At 38.8% G+C, this 7,483-nt stretch overlaps 1 pseudogene; it reads right to left on the reverse strand.

Annotated features, from left to right (window-relative positions):
• The window catches only part of LOC118331971, a 15,369-nt pseudogene that overhangs the window by 583 nt on the left and 7,303 nt on the right, over positions 1-7,483 (reverse strand).

The following is a 7,483-nucleotide window of genomic DNA, read 5'->3' on the forward strand; positions in this document are numbered from 1 at the left end:
CATGTGTTCTTGCTGCTGGGCATGCAGAAGCCGAACTCAAAGTCAAAACTCTTCAGCAGCCTGTCTCTAAAATAATGTCTCTCGATCATCCTGAAGTTTTCTATCGGCATGTCTCCGACCGTGAACTCAACCCTGGAGGGACGAAGACAGACAGACAGACATGCATGCAGGCAGACAGACAGAGAGAAAAAAAGTGAGTGAGACAGAGAAATCACAGACAGCCAAACAGAGAGAGAGACAGAGGACACTGCAATCAATCTGCTGGTAAATTCATCGTTGTAAGTAAAGATTCACACACGTTCTCACTTACGTGGCTCCAACTTGTCGCAGTCGGAGAAAAGCAGGGGTGAATTGGTAACGGACAAATCGGCCGGCGTTGGGGTCAACGTCCCTCTTATCGCCTGCTTTGTCTAACGCGAGGATCAGTTTGTGTGGGATGGAACAGAATATAATGAAATAAAATATTTTTAGACATGGACATTTTCCTTGGGCTTGGCTGTGGTGGCTGAAAACAAACATTTCTTACAGCAAATACAATATTGAACAAGCCAGAAAACCAGAATGAGGATCAGGTTTATATTTCAGTTTATGTCTAGTAGGAAAAATAATGCATTTATTTGGTAAAGAATAAACAGCCATTTGTTTGTTTAACTGAACTAAACATTGTTTTGTACCCATCAATGTATGGACAACTATTACAGGATTACATTTATCACTAAAGACATAAGGCTGGAGTTATATTTTTATTTATATGTAGTTTCTTTGTGATGGGATATGAGATAATGATACCCTTGTAAGTGTAAGTCCCACTGAATCTAAAAATATGTGTATCATGTCTGTGTGTTCAGATTTGACTGAGTTATGACTCAGAGAATGAGAATGATGTTTAATGCAAAATGTGGCAGTCGGTTTTAAAGTAACTTAATTGCCTCCACAAGCTGTGTGTCACTACCAGCATGCACCTCCTTATAACTACATTGTAGTGTGTTATAAACCATTTAATAAACATTTATATTGGGCTTAGAAATGATAAATGTGTGATTAAGTTTTTAGACTATGATGGAGATCTCTGGTTTCTATATTTTATATACTTGACAACAAAATACATAAAAATCTCAAGAAGAATAATCATGAGGATGTTTCTGATATTAGTATGTATGAAGCTGCTTTACAATGTGTTCACTGCAAGTGTTTTCATGGTAAATAAAGGTATAATGAAACAAATCCATAGAGTGGTTTGGTGACTCGCCTGTGGATGGAGGTTTGGTGATTTCAAACAGCACTGTGGCGGTCTCCATGTCTCTGATCTTGAACCTGGTGAAGTCGATGTTGTAAATGTTCTCGTCTGGGCTGCACAGATAATCTGAGGGAGAAAGAGTGAAAGAGGGTGGAAGGTTACAGATTAGACACAGAGTACTGCTTAGTTTATCATATAACTGGGGAGCAGTGGGGCTGGGTATCAAAACTCAAGTTTTTGAGACTGAAATGAATTCATAGAAGAGAGGTTTGAAACGTGACAGTTGGCAGCAAAAGAGTGGGTTGAATATTAGACTTTTTTTTATTACTTTCTGGTCAGTTATTTCCTGATCACATTTACAAAACTTTAAATTGTATTTAAGCAAAGTTGTTAATTTAAACACTGATGAGGCAGGTTCAGTTATTTTCTTATTCTTACAATTTTAAAAATACCTAATTTGCTACCTATTAAATATATTTATTTTCTTTTTTAATAAATATATTGTATAAAGATATTATATCACTGAAATTACGACTGAGAAAAGCAGGTTATTTTGACAAGCACCATTACTAATACTGCAATCAAACATTCATATACCAAAACCAAAACCGCTCTCAATTAACAATACTTTTGAATAAATAATAATATAAATTCAATTCTGTTTACTGCAGTTTCAAATCAAATTTTTTAAGTTCATGAAATCCTGGGAATCTATTTTGCCAGGCTTCAATCTATGTGCTTATATCAGAACCTCTGTGGTTTGGACCGATCAGCATCCTATGAGAACCTACTGGCAGCTACGGCATGAGCTACAGCCGTAGTTTTAACGCTAGATGTGTGTGATTGTAACGACGTGTGTGAGAAGTGACTCAAAAACAACAATGGCAGCTGCTACGAAGATTAGCGTTGATGCTGCTAGTTTCAGTTATATCAACGCTGGAGTATTTCTTCCATGAAAGCAGAGTAAAGAACTGACTGAATTTCACCTGTGATAGACGGATGGTTCATCCAATCACCTGCCAAGTACTGTTTTTGAATGTGCCTGCCCCTTTTCCAGAGTTTCCAATGACAACTTCCCACATGGTTCTGTGCAACAAACCATCTGGCACAGTCAGGTTGAGCATTTTAGGTGGATTTTGTTTACACAAATCTTAATGAATAACTGTGTTAAGGAGACATTTCCACACAAATACACTGATGCAAACACACACATGCACAGCTAGTAAGAAAGAGAAGAGTTATTTTTATTCCTCTAATCCTTCCTGCCCTCACCAGGCAGTGCCACTGCTTATTAGTGTTCACCAGCAGAGCAGACTCTTCCTGCTTCCTGCCTGATCCAATGATACCACTGGCCGGCAGGTGTAACTGCAACAGCTCTCCATCATCTCCAAGCTCCCTCGCTTCACACAAGCTCATATGATGTCGGTGGATGATAAATAGATTAAAAATTCATTTGAGATAACATTGTTTCGTGGATTTGAGAGCGGATCACTGTGGGTCTGAACAGCCATAACAGAAACTGAGTCAGTAAATATGTTTCATTACATGCTGTGTCTATTAGCTCAGTGTCTGTTGTTCCTTCTCACTTCATGTTAAGAGATCTGCGGTTGTCTCTGCATGTTTCTATTGATGGACGTTGCACAGTGTGTCCACTGTGTCTGCTGACAGCGAGCCAACCACATCTGTCTGTTCAGAGACAACAGTAAAACAGTGGGGACATGGACGTCTAACAGTACAGAGGGGGATAATCGAATCTCTAACGATGGCAGCTCTGACTGGCCAATAAACCCACCAGCTGTTCTTTATGACACATTGACAGCAGCAGCTTCCCACTAAAAAAAAAAAAAACATGACAAAATAACCTTTCCAGATGTTACCATCACCTCCAAACTGTGAATTTCATGCATGTATTGTTTTTCCTATTTCTATTTAAATGTGAAGATGTTTACCAATGTAAATTAAGTATCTAACTTCCTGAAAACAATAAAAAAAAGAGTGAGCAGATTTTTTAATTTCACAAAATAATTCACACACTGTTGAGTTGAGGGGCCAGGTGACAGAAGGTACCAGGGTCCACATGCATAAAATTATGTAGATTTATAATTAAAACTTGCAGTCATGTGCATACCCACTCTTTTATAGTCAGACTGGTAAATACAAATGGATTTGTTGTTTTGAAAATCAATGTAGAACTGGGCTGTCTATCAATGAACACAATGTCAATGTTATGTTATAAGCGACCATTATGTGGTTATTCATAACGCCCGTATTATTAACTCATCACATGTACCTGTAAACTATCATTGATGGTGATATCTCAATCATTATTACAAAACATTAACACTGGGATATAAAACGGTTCCAACGTGAATAAAAGCTTGTATTGGCTAGAATCTGTCAATACTCCACGTATCAGGATACAGGGTGATATATTGTATATATTATTATATATAACTTTTTAAAATCTATTTTCAGAAACACTGTATTAGTATAAAGAACACGCCATCATGTGCATACAATCTAGTTTACTTTATGTAGCTGTTTGGAGTTTCAACACAAGAATCTGTTTTTGAGAATCGATAAAATATCACAAAACTAACTATCATGATAGGATATTTTTTTATATTTTCTTCTACATCCGTACAACTGATCACACTAATTAAATCATAAATCATAAGTAAAGGTACAACATGGTGGTATTTTGACATCTTTAACAGCCAAACTGACCAGACAGAGATGGAACATCAGTAAACATTTGAATAATACACCTTCAGTAGTAGTTCCTAAATGTGAATGAGATAATATTAGATAATTAATCGATATATGAGATATATCAGGACCTTTTAGGATAAAAGTTTTTATAGCCATACATATGGGCTTGGCATGCCTCAGATTGACTCTTGGGATTTGTTTCCTCATTACAACAGGGTTACCCGCTTAAGGTGTGTCTTTAACTGATGACGTTAGAAAGCATGGCCCTCTTTAGTGCTGTTTACTATTGCACTGTGCAACGGTTGTTGGTAGCCAGCTACGTATTTAAACATCATGTACTTTCAAGCTGTTGTTACAGTTTTGCTTGCAATCTACCACTTAGCCTATTTGCTTGAATAACAGAGAAGAAAATGGCAACAGAAAGAAAAAGAACCAATATTGTGTTTACTGACAAGCATTGCCTCCACTGGTGAATATGGCTCGTTGTTCAGATGGTTTTAGATTCTGTTACTATTTCGCTTTATCTGTATAAATCACATACTGGATAGAGACAGATATAGTACCACATAGTACCTTACTGTTAACTGATTGTGACCTCGGCCTCCACCTGCTTTGACTCTAATGTTTTTCTGCTCCCTGGATGGTGTTTATTTCTACATTAATTCCCCCCCGGAGGACTTTTTACGGCACTCCCTGCATGTTATTTTTCATGTTTATGTATTCATGCTCGAGCATGCCCGAACTAGAACCATACCCCGAAGTCACAGCATGTTGTCAACTCCATTTACTGTGTGAGCTGAGCATTCCTGACAGAGCTGATGTGATTTATTGTGACACTGTGATGCCTTTGCTCCTCTGTCAGTCTGAATGCTGAGGTCGGCTCTTCTGAACACATCGGCTCTGCGTACAGCGCTGAACACACACTGCCGTACAATACCTGAAGATTCACACACACAAAAGCAACAAACACCCTCAACAGCCACGTCATTTTAATTAATAACATACAACATCTGTGCCTGCAAGGAGTGGGACTATTAATAACAGTTCTGTGTGTTTGTGTGTGTGTGTGCAGAGTGTGTGTGTGTGTGTGTGTGTGTGCGTGTGTGTGTGTGCAGAGACTGTGTCTGCACATGCGTATAATATACTGTACCACAGCTGGTGTTGTCGACATCCTTTTACTAACCTAGTGCTAATAGTTACCTATGAGCCTCCTAATGAAGTCCCACGAGGACAATGAATTTGAGTTTGTCTGTGTGTCTGTGTCCATTTGGTGTGTGTGGTTTCACTTCGCCTCGTTCGTAGTAATATTAAACATCTGTTACCCCAGGTCACCACACCACACCACGCACCACACACACCACACACACACACACACACACAGCCATCTGAGGTTAACCTGCTGCTAGAAGCTAATGAAGCCATGAACAGACTCCAGTTTATCACTGTCAGCTCTCCTTCTGGGCTGTGATAGGAAACACCTCCAGACAGAACAAGCTGTCTGTCTGTGTGTGTGTAGTGGCGTGTGTGTAGAACTGGTTCGACTATAAACAGTTAAAGCTGTACTGAGTGTTAACTGATCCAGAAAGCTGGAAAGAGGAAGCTTGTTTGCAAAACACTTCTTCAAACTTCAACATCAGCAGGTTTTAACAAAATCCTGCAATGACTTCAGACTTCACGTCCTCATCACTGGACAATGTATCCACCTCCAGATCCAATATTTTAAGAAGAAATTTTGCACACTGTCAACCAATTGTAATCACCAATAATCTTTTACAGTTTTTGATCAGCTGTCTATAAGATTTCAGGCGTGCAAAAACAAAGTTAACAGTTAAAGTCAACTGCAGACTGTGTGAATAAACACTACTCCAATATGTTTTTATGGCGGTATGGATTGTTATAGAGGCTAAAAACAACTGTAATCCATTACAGTTACAGAAAAAAGATGTAATCATATTACACTTGGGGATCATTTAGAGGATTAGAATTTTAAAATACAGAACAATATACTACCATCCACACGCACAGTGAGTTCACATTACAGCACTTCATCACAACGGCACTCTGGTCTTGAGTTAATCTTACAGTTGCCAATTCATTATCATGGCCTCTAGTGAACAAAATGCTTTCACTGGGTGAAGCATCGTTTTGACATTATTTTGCATTATTTTGTCTTTAAAGCAGAAAGGGAACAACATCACACTACAGTGTACGTTCTGCCTTCCAGCTGTTCAAATGGTCAATAGTTGACACATTTTTGATGCTAAAAATCTTGGTTTCCTTTTTCTTTTCCAAGGTTACATTGTTCTGTTGTCTTATAGAAGTAAAGTCATCTTATTGATATTTCTTCTCTCTTTAGTGGTGAGATAAGATGTTAGATGAAGAGCTGCAGACAACAGGCTGCACATCTTCAACTCTTCAGCAAGGAACCAACTTTAAAGCGTCCCGTAGAAAACTACTCGCACCATGTGCAGCATGACATCTGATTGGTTGCTTGTGGCACAATGGATTGTTTTGTGTTAATATGATTCTTTATTAAAAAAAAAACGTGACTTTGGTTACACTGTAAATACACCAGTGCTCTTCTGTTGTATTTCTGACACAGACAATGAGCTGCTATTAACAGCTGATTTACCGAAATGAACTCAACAGCAGCCCAGGGAGAGAAAAACAAGACCCCCGTATAACACGTCAGAAAAAGTGTTTTTCAAGTCGTCTCTCAGCTGACATCCTTCCTGTCCGCTAGCTGCAGATGTGACTGAAATCATCAGTTTACAACCAGACTAGGTCAGGTCCACAGTTCAACACACACTATACCACGTGACCCAGATTCAGCCAAAATAAACAGTTCTGAGCTCGTTTTAGCAGTTCACCCAGATAACGCAGGCACAGGACAGATCTAACCTTCCAGTATGACAGTTCAAGATCACTGCCACATGAAACCATATTAACGGCTTATAAACACAACATGCAGGCTGGCGAAAATTACAGCTGACACTGATAATGGGATCTAGTTCAGTCTGTCCCACTTGCACTGCGGATTGGTGGGTCTGTCCTCACTGGAAGTTTTCACACCCCTGCAAGTAGGATGCACATTTAATCAAACCTGATTGTGTGCGTCGCTTTGATTTTAAAGAGAATGATCCAAGTTTACTTACTACTACTACTACTACTACTACTGTGGATTTATTAAGTGCTGTACGATTTGAAAATAAAGGTGGTTTTCAGTCAGTTTAAAAATGATTAGGCCTTATTGTTTGTTTACTTTGTACTGACTTGTGACTTGTAGACTTGTAGCCCACAGATATGTCTGTATTTCTTCACGAGGGGAAAAACATTTAGAATTAGAGGTGTTCAGTACATGATGTGTGAATAAATGTTTAACACTGAATCTTCACTGTTGTCACTGACTTAATGTAGCAGCAGAGCTCCTTTCACTCAACATGATTCACAGTATGTTGCGTACGTAAGTGCATTTGAAAGGAAATGTTCTCACAATTTCCACTGACTCTCGCGGCCCTTTGACTGTCTCCCATT

Source organism: Morone saxatilis, unplaced genomic scaffold (assembly GCF_004916995.1).
Source record: "Morone saxatilis isolate NCDOM2014 unplaced genomic scaffold, NCSU_SB_2.0 Contig20, whole genome shotgun sequence".
Taxonomy (NCBI): domain Eukaryota; kingdom Metazoa; phylum Chordata; class Actinopteri; family Moronidae; genus Morone; species Morone saxatilis.